At 49.7% G+C, this 13,172-nt stretch overlaps 1 protein-coding gene across 2 annotated transcripts in view; it reads left to right on the forward strand.

Moving 5' to 3' along the window:
* The window catches only part of SLC16A3 (solute carrier family 16 member 3), a 61,471-nt gene that overhangs the window by 6,577 nt on the left and 41,722 nt on the right, over positions 1 to 13,172 (forward strand). The window contains exon 1 of one of the 2 annotated variants that reach the window (XM_006137280.4): positions 2,098 to 2,251. The exons of the other annotated variant lie outside the window; for it this stretch is intronic. The gene's annotated coding sequence lies outside the window, so the exon portion shown is untranslated. Of the gene's footprint in view, positions 1 to 2,097; positions 2,252 to 13,172 lie in introns of those variants that run through there. 2 annotated transcript variants of the gene reach the window in all.

The raw sequence follows: 13,172 nt of genomic DNA on the forward strand, positions 1-13,172 counted from the left end.
CGAAAGCTCATCATCTAATAAACCATCTTGTTAGTCTTTAAAGTGCTACATTGTCCTGCATTTTGCTTTAGATTGGTATGGACGCTTTTCTGCAAAAGCACTTTTTGCGGAAAAGCGTCCGTGCCAATCTAGACGCGGTTTTCCGCAAAAAAGCCCCGATCACCATTTTCACGATCTGGGCTTTTTTGCGGATAACACTACTGTGCTGTTTACACTGGCCCTTTTGCGCAAAAGTCTTTCGGAAAAAGACTTTTGCCCAAACAGGAGCAGCATAGTATTTCCGGAAAAGCACTGACGATCTTACATGAGATTGTCAGTGCTTTTCTGGAAATTCAGGCGGCCAGTGTAGACAGCTGGCAAGTTTTTCCGCAAAATCATCTGATTTTGCGGAAAAACTTGCCAGTCTAGACACAGCCATAAAGTTTGTGGATGTTACTAAGCTGGGAGGGGTTGCAAGTGTTTTGAATGATAGGATAGTAATTCAAAACAATCCAGATAAACTGGAGAAAGGGTCTGGAGTAAATAGGATGAAACTCAATAAGGACAAATGCAAATACTGCACTTAGAAAGGAGCAAGCAGTTGTGCATATACAAAATGGGAAAAGCTACCTTGGAACGAGTACTGCAGAAAGATATATGAGGCTTATAGTGGACCACAAGCTAAACATGAGTGAACAGTGTAACACTGTTGCAAAAAAATAAACATCATTTTGAGATGTATTAACAGGAGTGTTGTAAGCAAGACACAAGATTCCGTTCTGCTCTGCACTGATTACTCCTCAGCTGAGCTGGAGTAATGTGTCCAGTTTTGGGGGCCACATTTCATGAAGTTTATGGACAAATTGGAGAACGTCCAGCGAAGAGCAACAAAAATGTTTAAAGGTCTAGAACACATGACCCGGGAGAGAAGACAGAAAAAATTGGATTTGTTTAGTCTAGAAAAGAGAAGGCTGAAAGATGACATGATAACAGCTTTTAAGTATCTAAAAGGGTGTTGGGAGCAGGGAGGAATATTCTTGACCTCCAAAGATAGGACAAGAAGTAATGGGCTTAAATTGCAGCAAGGGAGGCTTGGGTTGGACAATAGGAAAAACTTCTTAAATGTCGGGATGGTTAAGCACTGGAATACATTTCCTAGGGAGGTTGAGGAATCTCCGTCACTAGAGAAATTTAAGAGCAGGTTAGGCAAACACTGTCAGGGATGGTATAGTTCAGGGGTCAGCAACCTATGGCTCTCAAGCCAAATATGTCTCAATAGGGAACCAAATATGGCTTTTTTGTCATTCCCAAAACATATGCAACTTTTTAAATCAAAATGAAAAATTAATTCCTAATTTAAAATGTGTATAATTGCTTATATCAAGATAGTCTTTTTTTGGTCTATTTTATCTTTAACCAGAGAGGAAAGTAAGGCAGTGCATCCCAGTAAGAGCTGGCTGTGCTCCAGCAAGAGCTGGCTGGAGCACTCTGTGGCTACGTCTACACTGGCCCCTTTTCCGGAAGGGGCATGTAAATTTCACTAGTCGTCGTAGGGAAATCCGCGGGGGATTTAAATATCCCCCGCGGCATTTAAATAAAAATGTCCGCCACTTTTTTCCGGCTTTTAAAAAAGCCGGAAAAGAGCGTCTAGACTGGCCCCGATCCTCCGGAAAAAGTGCCCTTTTCCGGAGGCTCTTATTCTTACTTCCCACCCCCAGCACCTTGCCCTGCCTCCTGCACCTCCCACACACACCCTCTGCCCTGAGTCCTTCATACAGCCCAACCCTGACTCCTGCACCCGCACAGCTGCAAACTGCACCGCAAGCAGCAGCTTAAGTCCCATTAAATAAAGTCTAGGAGTACAGTGTTTCATTTATGCTATTATTAATCAGCATGTCAATTATCAACAATATTAAGTTGTATATTTTGTAGTCATGCAAATGAACATTCTTATACCTACCCCGTTCTAGTTGGTGCTTAGTTCTGCCAGAAGGGCAGGGGACTGGAGCTGATGACCTCCTAAATCCCTTCCCCTCCTACGATTCTATGTTATGCTGATGGTTCTGGCCAATCTGGCTGTGGCCCAAGTAGGGGCTGGCCTGTCTGTGAATGAACAGGCGGTGGGTGGCGCTAGGACCCACCAAGACTCCATCCACATCGGCTGCTCTGACGTTGGTCGGAAACCAGTCGCTGCTGCTGAGTAACTCGAGCCCCCAGCCCAGACCTCACCAGCGGTCGGGTCGGTCTGGGACCCAGCGCAAACTCGAACGAGGTAGGTGGGTCCCGCGGGCAGGCGCAGCTTGCGGGATGCGCACCGGGAGCTGCTCCCCCGCAGGGATGGGGCGCGGGAGGAGGCAGGTGACATCCGCCGCTCCCGCGCCAGAGCCGGGCAAAGAGCCGGGCCGAAGCGGAGAAGACCCCAAAGCGCCCGGGTGTCGCTGGGGCGTGCCCCGCGCATCTTTTCCCCTCGGCGGGTCCCTGCGCGGAGCTGAACTGGGCAGGCGGGCACCTTTGTGCAGCCGGCGGAGCCGCTCGCCAACCGGAGGCGCATCCGCTCCTGTGTCCTTTGTGCAGCTTCTCTGCCTCGGTGCTTCGCGGGGGCACAGCCTGGCGCTGGGAGGGCGGGTGCGCTGCGGGCTCACAGCCAGGCCTTGGGGCGCTGAGAGACCGGGTGCGCGAGGTGGGTACATCTTGGCCCTGGGACGCTCAGACACGGGTGCGCTCGGGGGGGGGGGAGGGGAAGAGACACAGCCTGGCCCCAAGGCGCTCAGACATGGGTACGCTCGGAGTGGGGGGGACACAGCTTGGCCCCAAGGCGCTCAGACATGGGTACGCTCGGGGGGGGGGGGACACAGCCTGGCCCCAAGGCGCTCAGACATGGGTACGCTCGGGGTGGGGGGGACACAGCTTGGCCCCAAGGCGCTCAGACATGGGTACGCTCGGGGGGGGGGGGGGGGACACAGCCTGGCCCCAAGGCGCTCAGACATGGGTACGCTCGGGGCGGGGGGACACAGCCTGGCCCCAAGGCGCTCAGACACGGGTGCACTCGGGGGGGACGACACAGCCTGGCCCCAAGGCGCTCAGACATGGGTACGCTCGGGGGGGGGGGGACACAGCCTGGCCCCAAGGCGCTCAGACATGGGTACGCTCGGGGGGGGGGGGACACAGCCTGGCCCCAAGGCGCTCAGACACGGGTGCGCTCGGGGGGGGGGGGACACAGCCTGGCCCCAAGGCGCTCAGACATGGGTACGCTCGGGGGGGGGGGGGGACACAGCCTGGCCCCAAGGCGCTCAGACATGGGTACGCTCGGGGGGGGGGGGGACACAGCCTGGCCCCAAGGCGCTCAGACATGGGTACGCTCGGGGGGGGGGGGACACAGCCTGGCCCCAAGGCGCTCAGACACGGGTGCGCTCGGGGGGGGGGGGACACAGCCTGGCCCCAAGGCGCTCAGACACGGGTACGCTCGGGGGGGGGGGGACACAGCCTGGCCCCAAGGCGCTCAGACACGGGTACGCTCGGGGGGGGGGGGGACACAGCCTGGCCCCAAGGCGCTCAGACATGGGTGCGCTCGGGGGGGGGGGGACACAGCCTGGCCCCAAGGCGCTCAGACACGGGTGCGCTCGGGGGGGGGGACACAGCCTGGCCCCAAGGCGCTCAGACATGGGTACGCTGGGGGGGGGATGGACACAGCTTGGCCCCAAGGCGCTCAGACATGGGTGCGCTCGGGGGGGGGGACACAGCCAGGCCCTGGGACGCTCAGATGGGGGGGCCGTGTGCAGGGAGCGATGGAGCGGAAGGGCTCCGTGCCATGGCCCACGCACAGCGTGCGGCGCTGTCCCGCCTTCCCCCATCAGGTGAGCCCTCGTCCCACGCTCTGCTGGAGCAGGCAGCGTCCCCCGGGTCCTTGCAGCTCGCCCTCTGCGCAGCCAGCTGCTGCCGGCGCCCGGGGAAGGATGCGGGCCGCGCGCGAGCACGTGCCGAATTCGGCTCGGCCGCTGCTCTGTTGTGGTTCGGACAGGCCCAGAGAGAAGCGATTCTCTGGTCTCCTGCTCTTGGCATCAGTTTCCCTGTAGCACAAACCATAGCGTGGCCCTGGCTGTGCGCTCAGCTCTGCGCCGCGGAGCCGGCAGGACTCCATGCTGGCTGGGGAACGTTTATTCCAGTGTTCAGGAGAGGCTAGGGCCGTCTGCGCCGATGTCCCTTCCCAGTCAGTGCTGCAGAGGGATAAGAATGTGCACCCTTCCCTTCCTGTTTCCTGTGACACCTCTGAGAGCTCTATACCTGGATCAGGGAGTTGAGGATTTTATTCCATCCAATCATCTCTTCTTAATCCCCTTTATCTCTCCTATCTTTCCTGGTATTGGCTGCAGGCAGATGGACCGGTGGTCGCACCCGGTATGGCATGCTTGTGTTCTTATCTTTTCTGTTAGGTGATTTAAGTTCAGAAGTCTTTTCAGATCAATGACAAATCTAAAATTCGCAAAATAAGTTTAATAGAAGACTGAACAGAATCAAGCCCAGTAAGGTCCTTTATAAAGAATTCAAATGATCTCAGCACAGCACACCATTAGCTAATTAGGCCAACATTTTCTAAAGTGGCTATTGATTCTGGTGTTTAAGTTTTTGGTGGCCAGCAAGAGACAACTTTAACCTCTTCTGGATGTCAAGATGTCTGTAGACAGGTGCATATGCACACTCATTTTCTCCCCTTCCACCCATGTATGCCCTCCTTTTTTTGTAGGGACCAGGACAATGGCTTTGATTTGAAACTTCCTTACTACATTGATTTTGCAAACATGGTTTGGCCATTGTTCACATACTACATTATTGTTTTGCCTTATTCTTTATTTTATTTGGCTTTTAAAAACTCAAAAGCGAGTGACTGAAATTTTAACAGTTCAATTTCTTCATTTGACAAAATTATTAGCATTGGTCCTGGAACACATACAAAAATGGACATTGAATTTGATGCATGAGTGCTTAGTTCAGATAACTTTTAATCTACATTCCTCTTATATTTGCAATGGGTGTCTCTGGTGGAGTGGTGGTTTAATTATTTTGGAATGGCAAATCAACAGGCTGAAAGTGAGTCTGGAACAGAAGTCTGTGTGTATGGGTTAGTACAATATATGGATGTTGGAATTAAGTTGGGAGTAATAAATTAGGCCAGGATGTGATGTGACTCAATTGTACACATTCTTAAATTGCAAATGAAGTTGTACATTCTTGAGGCATAAATTTATATAGACTTTAAATTGTGACACTGTACAGTTCTCTGAAAAAATGACTGAGTAAAATGACACCTTATTCAACAGAGCTTTTCCTGTATATTCAGTCGTATCAGCTGTTGATCTTACAAGCACTTCTGAGCCTACAGACACTTATTCATGTGAACAGTTCTGTCTACCTGAGTAGTCCCATGATGTTCAGTATGAGTAATCAAATGTGCATAAGTGTTTGCAGGATTTGAGCCATTATTATTTAGAGTGTGTGAAAGAGACAAAATAAAGGCAGTTCCTGCTATGAAGAATTTATAGCAGTTTTTTCTAGTATTAATTACTCTTACTAGTACTGCAGAGCCAGGAACTTCAGTTCTAGTCCTTCTCATGTATTATCAACACAATTATGTACTAAACTTTAGTGACAGGTCCAGTAATTTCTGCCTGTGCAAACGCATGTACTGATGCCAGTGGAGTTTCAGTGGGGCTATGCAGGTGTCTGAGAATTAATAAATTACCCTTCAGCTGATGAGGTCCAAATACAGAAGGGGGCATAGATTGACAGCCAGTTCCTAAGGTGAGTTTGTGATGCTGACAGTAAGGCACTTAATCAGCCACCTGTGGGTCCCCAACTCCCATGGAAGATGATCATACTCAGCAATTTAGGGCACTTAGATACAATGGTGGTGAATGTAGTGTAAAAACACAGGCATGGGGTGGGGGGAATCTCCTTATTTGTACATTAATCATATTTGACATAGAAATTAGCGAATGTCAGTAAGCAGAGATCCATGACATCTTGTTTACAAAATTTCATTTTGGGGTGTTCTTGAACTATAAGTGTTTGTTAAAAAAAACCCCATTGACATCAATTCTCGTTTTAGCTTTGTTGATATAAAGAAGTGTATATCAGCATTTCTAAATGTATTAGGCCAGGTTTATATTTGGGTCTCTAGTTTTGTTTCTGGAGCAGCATAAGCTGGACACATTTGATGGTAATATACTCAGGCTGCGTCTAGACTGGCCTGATTTTGCGCAAAATCTTGCCGCCTGTCTACACTGGCCACAAGTATTTGCACAAGAACACTGACTTTGTAATGTACAAAATCAGTGATTCTTGCACAAATACTCTGACGCTCCTGCTCAGGGATAAGGCCTCTTGCGCAGGTATTCTTGTGCAAGAGGGCCAGTGTAGACAGCAACGTTAATTTCTTGCGCAAGAAAGCCCGATGGCTAAAATGGCCATCGGAGCTTTCTTGCGCAAGAGAGCATCTACACTGGCATGGATGCTTTTACACAAAAGCAAATCTTTTGCGCAAAGGCACATGCCAGTATAAACGCTCTCTTGCACAAATACTTTTTATGGAAAAACTTTTCCGTTAAAAGTATTTGCACAAAATCATGCCAGTCTAGACGCAGCCTCAGTGTTTAGACAGGAGTACTTCCTGTAATTCCCATTCATATCTCAGATAGAAAATGCTGATCATTACATCATCATCAAAAGGAGCAGCACCCAGCTTCCTCAGCAATAGGGTGTGTATTTCAATGCAGGTTAGTAAGGTATTGTTCAGATGAGTATCTGTGTACATTCTTGTAGTTACACCAATGCATATGTCACAATAAGAGGGTGTGAACAGCTAGACAGCATTGAATTGGTGCCTGCATTTTGATCAGATTGTGGGGTGTTTTGATCAGATTGTGGGGTGTGAAAAGAGACAGAAGGGGAATGACAGAAAATGGCGAACTCTTTCAAAGAGCAGAAGTGAAGCATTCACCTCTCATGGTGGACATGGGACAGAAACGAAATCAGAGGTAGTTTGGAAAGATCCTATGGAGAGGACATTAGTGGCCTTTGAGGATGTTGTTTGCGTGAGCTAAAAGATAGTTTCATAGGCTGAACAATTTGGATCTGTATGATTCTGGGAAACTACTGAGGAATAAGTTATAGTAATAAAGATATGGAATTAGAAATACATGAAAGAGTAATTCAGGAAAGTGTCAGAAAGTGTGTCAGTATAAGGTAAGGCTGCTTTAACGGGGATGTCTTTCCTTGAAGATTTGAGGAATGAAAATTAATTGATCTCCATAGAGGTCATAATTGCCCACGTGATTTCCATTCCCCATCTGTAAACTGTCTTGTCCATTTAGAGCAGTGGTGGGCAACCTGTGGGCCACATGCAGCCCATTTGGGATTCTATGTGTGACCTGCAAGACCTTTTGTTACCCTTGCCCACACAGAGGGTTGCCAGATTCCACTGGTTTCCCTCCATGTGTTTTTTTTCCTATCGTTATTACTAAAGTGACACACACGTAAAGCAAGGACACATGAAGTAAGGTGCATGTTGATTGCACACAACGGGGACTGTGAGAGCCATGTGACCTTCTGCGTCCAATCAAAGCACTGCTATGGTTCAGTCTGTACGTTACAAATTCTAGGTACACAAGCGCAGTTAGCAAAACTGCCCTATCTTGGGAGACCATCTTGGTTACGACAATCTTGTGGCCTACTGAGATGAAGGAAGGCCACTCATGTGGCCCATTCACTGACTGCAATTGCTCATTGCTGATTTAGGTTAAGATATTAAGGGTAGGAACCAAGTCTTTTATCCACCTCGGTATTATGTGCGCCCCATCACCATACAATTAAGCAACTTCTAATCATGACTATACTAAACTTGGGATCTCTAAACACTCAGATTTGGTCCATCTCTCCTTTGCATTTATAAAGCACCAAAAAGCACAAGGGCATTCTGATCTGAACTGGGGCTACTCCCAGTGCTACTGTAATGCCCCTAATCAAAGATCTACTTTCCTTTGGGTAACCATTGGTAAGTGAGGCTTTGGCTCCTAAATCAGTTTTGTCTTGGAACACTGAATGGCCTTTGAAAATCTGTGCCTTAACCTCTGCACCACGAGACACTTCTACACAGGCAATAAAAGGTGTCAGGCCAACTTTCAAATAAAAACTCTGTTTAAAAATCATGTTTATATTACAAACTTCTCCTCTGGGATGCAGTAAGCCATGGCTTCTCACATACCTACAGCATCCCACACATTGCTGGAACAATCAGCTAATGTGCCAGCATGTGTGTTCCTGCACTGGTTTCTAAGGGAACGGCAAAGACATAATTTGGAGAGTGGAAGCATAGAAAATCTCCCTTTTGGTTATTTTATATTTGACTAACCCTGGGTTTCTAAAGCATACCCTTTTTTAAGTGGTGAAATTTAGTGTATAGATTACACATAGGCATATAGGAATTGGTGGCTTGGATCAGACCAGCTTCCTTGGAGATGGACATAAGCTTAGTTGGCTTGATTTCTCCATCTCTGACAACAGCCAGTGCCAGCTATTTGAGTCCCCGAAATGGACAATTTTTGAGTAACCTGCCAACAGAGGATGATTCATCCCCAATCTATTTGGTTTAGTTCTTATCAGTACTAGGTTTTTTCCTTAAAATGTTCTTAACATTTCTTCTGTTGCTACCAGTGCTGCTCCTCTGGTGCTAGCAACAGTGGAAGAACTAGACAAGGAACCAAGCAGCCCCCAAAATTTTAACACTGGCTTTACACTTAACAGTTCAAAGCAAAACCACAGCAGCACTGCTGCAGTGCTTTAAAGTATGGCCATGGCTCAAGAAGCGCTCTGTGTAAACCACCTTGGCATGCAAGGGGGGCAAACGCGGGGTAGCCTGGTGCACACTGGCGCTTTACAGCGCAGTAGCTTGCTGCGCTCAGGATGTGTTTTTTCACATCCCTGAGTCAGAAAGTTAGTGTTCATAAAATCCTAGAGCTGGAAGAGATCTCAGGAGGTCATCAAGTCCAGCCCCCTGCCCAAGGCAGGACCAATCCCAAAGTGTTGTAAAGTGCCAGTGTGGACTTGGCCACTGTGTTGTGACTATTACTGGAAGAAGTCATTTTGGGTGAGATTTGTAAATCTCCTTTCTACCTTATGCTGACCCTGATGGAAAGTATGAATCTCGTGGACACTCATTGTCTTTTTTTCTCTGTAACTTTGAAGCAATGGGGCTTATGCAGTTTTTAGACTTTTCTTCTAACATCAATTCATTTTAATATGGAGAATTAGTGATGGATGAAGATCAGACCTATATGTGAATCCATCATTAGACTAATTTAAAAATGTAATCTTCAAAGTTAAGAATGCAGTTTTATTTTGATCTCTAGTCCTATATACTTTGACACTTTTTGGGAGGAGGAGGTCATTAATTTTGCTCTGTTTCCCTAGGGAAGGGAAGGGATTTAGAAGTTCTGGGTATTTGCAGCTCTTTTGCCTTCAGTTCAAGTTGTGGGTTGTCAGCACCTATGAAAACCAGGCCCATCTACAATGGAAAATGAGCTGATTTTCAATGACAATGAGGCAGCCTGTGCAGACCCCGCCAAATGCGGTTGAAAGGGCTTTGTGAACCTGGCTGGGCCTGCTCTGCAAAGGCAGATAACAGCACAAGAGGAGGCGCCGACTGCTCATTGTTAAGATAAGCAGGACCTCTCGGAGTTTCTGGAGCTGGCGACTGCAGCTGATGGTTTGCGTACGTGCGGGAACGAAGGGAGCTTCCCCACCCTCAGGCTGGAAGTGGTTTCCATCCCGCGGGGTTCGCCCTTTGGCTCAGTGGCGCCCACCGCCCTCCCGATACAGGCTGTTCCGATTCCCGCTGATCGTGCAATATCGCCACGAGCCCCCGCGGCTTGCAGGGAGCCGGGCTCCGGTAACGGAGTTACGGGGCAGCGGGCACCGCCTGCGCCTCCCCGGGGCGAGGTGCCGCGAGCACGGCCAGGCAGGCGGCTGCTGGAGGGCGGTGCCGGCGGGCAGCGCCCGGCTTCTCGGGTCACGTCCGCCACGTCTCGCCCCCGCCCAGCTGCGCCCGGCGCCAGCCGCCGAGCCCGCGCAGCGGGGGCGCTTTGTCGGGCTGGGAGGCGGCCGAGCCCCCCGCCGGGAACGCAAAGAGCCTGCACGTCGCGGCTTCCGCCCATTCTCCCGCGCCACAGGTGCAGGGGCCCCGCGGGGTCTGCCTCCTGGGCCGCCTCTTCTTCCTGCCGCGGTCGGGGGGCGCCGCCCCGCAAAGCGGCTCCCTTCGGTCCCCAGCGCAGCGCTTCCAGCGATTGCCCCGCCGCCGGCTCCACTGTTTGTAACCGCGCAGATGGAAGGAGCCGCGAGCCCTGGCGGGGCGGACGTGGGCTGCACAGGTGCGCCGCCCGGCCGGCGATCCCGGAGCTGGCCCTCTCCAGCCAGGTGCAGCTCCACTGGGAACAGCGAAGGTCACAAGCGACTGTCCCGCATCAGCAGTGACATCTCCCCGTAGCAGGGCCAGGGCTTCGGGAGCCTCAGAGAGCCTGAGAGGGGCAGACAGGACTTTTCAGAAATGAAGCTCTGACGGCAAGGGGAAGATCAGTGACACGATGGAAGAGGCATGAAGGAGGAGAGCAATGAAGGGAACGTGGGGGGAGGGGAGTGAGCCTAGCAAAAGCAAATAGAAAACCTAGGATTGGAGACTGGAAACAGAAGTTGGGAGAACAGGAGACTTGTTCGTTTCCCGGGTCAAAGAGAAGAGGGACCTATGTTAGGAGGAGAAGGTACAAGGAATTGAGGCATAGGGATTGTTTTCTTCTACCCTGGGGCATTGCTCTCTTTTTGAAAGGAGAGCAGGTGAGGAGGGGATCCTCAGCTAATGAGACTCTTTCCCCCTCCCCCCCCATCTCCTATTGCCAAAGCTGTGTGGAACAGAGTGCTTGGAGGGCCAGGCAGCCTAGTGCATTGTGCTCCTGACTTCCAGACCCTTGTTTCCTTGGCCTGTGTCTGCCAGTCAGTCGGCATAGGGAGTCCCAGATCTTTCCACTCCACCTTGCCTCTTGGTGAGTTGCTCCTGAACTGGGGTTACTGTAAGCATGGAGTCTAAATCCATGCCCCTGAGCTACTTCTTACCAGAGTCCTTTCAGTTTGGAGTGTAGCCCTATTTTCCATTTTGCACGGGTAGCTTGCCTCCCATGGCACCCTTTCATGGGTTCTGGGTGGCCCCCTGCCACTGTCCCAGACTCCTCCTGGCAGCTATACGTTTTGGTGCAGCCAAACCCCACAATGTCTCTGGGGTGCAATCAAATAGTTACTTCCATTGCCAGAGGCTCCTAGGTTTCCTCCACAGCATCCCTTGCTGGTAGATAGAAGAGGTGTGTGGCCCTTCCTATCAAGTGAGGCAGTAGCTACCTCCTGCCTCTTCACCAGCCAGACCTGAACTGGGTCACCCTCTGTCCTTTTCCTCTCCCTCTAGGCCTGACACTGGCTGTAGGTATTAGGGGGCAGGGCTAGCTGGACCCCTAGGCTCTTGCTGACCTGTGCCATGCTCGTGGACAGTTTCTTCACTTCATTTCACCTGGCATTGATGGAACAATCCTCCATAATAAACACACCCAATCTGTCCCCTTAACCACCCTCCCTTGCCATGTCGTAAGTGTCCTTTCTCACTTTGAAGAGCTAATCATCCCTTCCTCCTGGCCTGAAATGTTCTGCCAGAATTTGGTGTTCACTGTTGGTAAAGGGCAGGTTAGGAGAAGTGCAGTTAGTGGCCCAGGATGGGTCTGCAGCTGCCTGCAGGCCAGATCACCACCTGCAGCACTGCTCATAGTCACATTGACTTGCCTCTGACATTCCATGGATCTGACCTTACATGCAAGAAGGTCTGGCGTGAAGACAGGAGTCCTCAATAGGAGGCATTTGTGGGTAAGGGAAGGGCTCGGTGGCAACATGTGACAGGGCTGGTGTCAGTTGTACCGTAGCACTGTCAAGTTGCTGTTCTGCTGGCTCAACAGCCAGGCAAGTGGGGAAATAAAACTATTTCCAGGACTCAGCCAGTGTTTTATTGTTTATTTTTAGTACAACTTTCTTGCACCAGCATTGGCACACAGGGCAATACCCAGTCTCTTTCATCTGTCTCTGTCATTAGCAGCTGCTTCCATCTGCTCTATGGTCTTGACAGCGACTGTTCTGGCCCCTCCTCCCCTTGTAAGATGTAATCTTAAGATCTTTCTTGTCAGCTTCAGGTTAGGGATTTAATGTGTAGATGACTACAGGATTAACTGACAAGCCTGGGTTGATCTTGTCGACTACACGCAATTCCCCCTCCCCCCCTTCTGCTGCTGCCTCTGAATCAGAGGCAGCAGTGGGGGGTGGCAGGCATCTGGTCTGCACAGGGAGCTGGTTTTTAAAACGGGCTTCTCTTGGGGACCAGCTCCCGACTGCCACCCTGTGTTGCTGCCCCTGATAGAGAGGCATCAGTGTGGGATGGCAGAGGGCTCCCTGGGAATGGGGCTGGTAGTGCACTGGCTGCTGGTTCCACTTCTGGGGATTATTGAATAGTCATGTAACCACTGAGATTTTAAGTGGTTACACAACTATTCAATTACACGTTATCTAACATCCCTGCTTCAGGTGAGAGTTGTGTCTTGGCATCTAGCATACATGCTACAATACATCCATATTATGTGCTTCAACTACCCCAGACTAACACGGCTACATTTCTATCACAATACTCCCTTCTAATTCTAATGAAAACAAGCTTCTAGTTGGTAATTTCTTGGATCTCTTTGCTGGCAAAGTCTCTCCATCCACCGCCCAGAGTCTTTTAAAGGCAATTTTTCAAAGACATCTAATTTTCTAACTTTTTAATAAAGCCCCAACTCTTGTAGCCATATGTTAGAATTAAGATGGTTTTATTTGAAAATTCAGTTTTGTTTTGGTAGTCAAACATATAAATTGATTCTCATATGTTGTAAAGTGTAGTGAATGGTATTATGGGGTGCCTTCCTAGTTTGATGTTTTAGAAGGGTAGCTGTGTTAGTCTGTAACAGGAAAAACTTAAACATTTTTTTCAAGTTTTTCCAAATTTGATGTTACTAGGGAAGTGAAAGGTTAACTAGTCAGCATCACCCCCAATGGGTCATGCTTACTGGTGCTGAAGATGTTGGCCT

Source organism: Pelodiscus sinensis, chromosome 20 (assembly GCF_049634645.1).
Source record: "Pelodiscus sinensis isolate JC-2024 chromosome 20, ASM4963464v1, whole genome shotgun sequence".
NCBI classification, from domain to species: Eukaryota; Metazoa; Chordata; order Testudines; family Trionychidae; genus Pelodiscus; species Pelodiscus sinensis.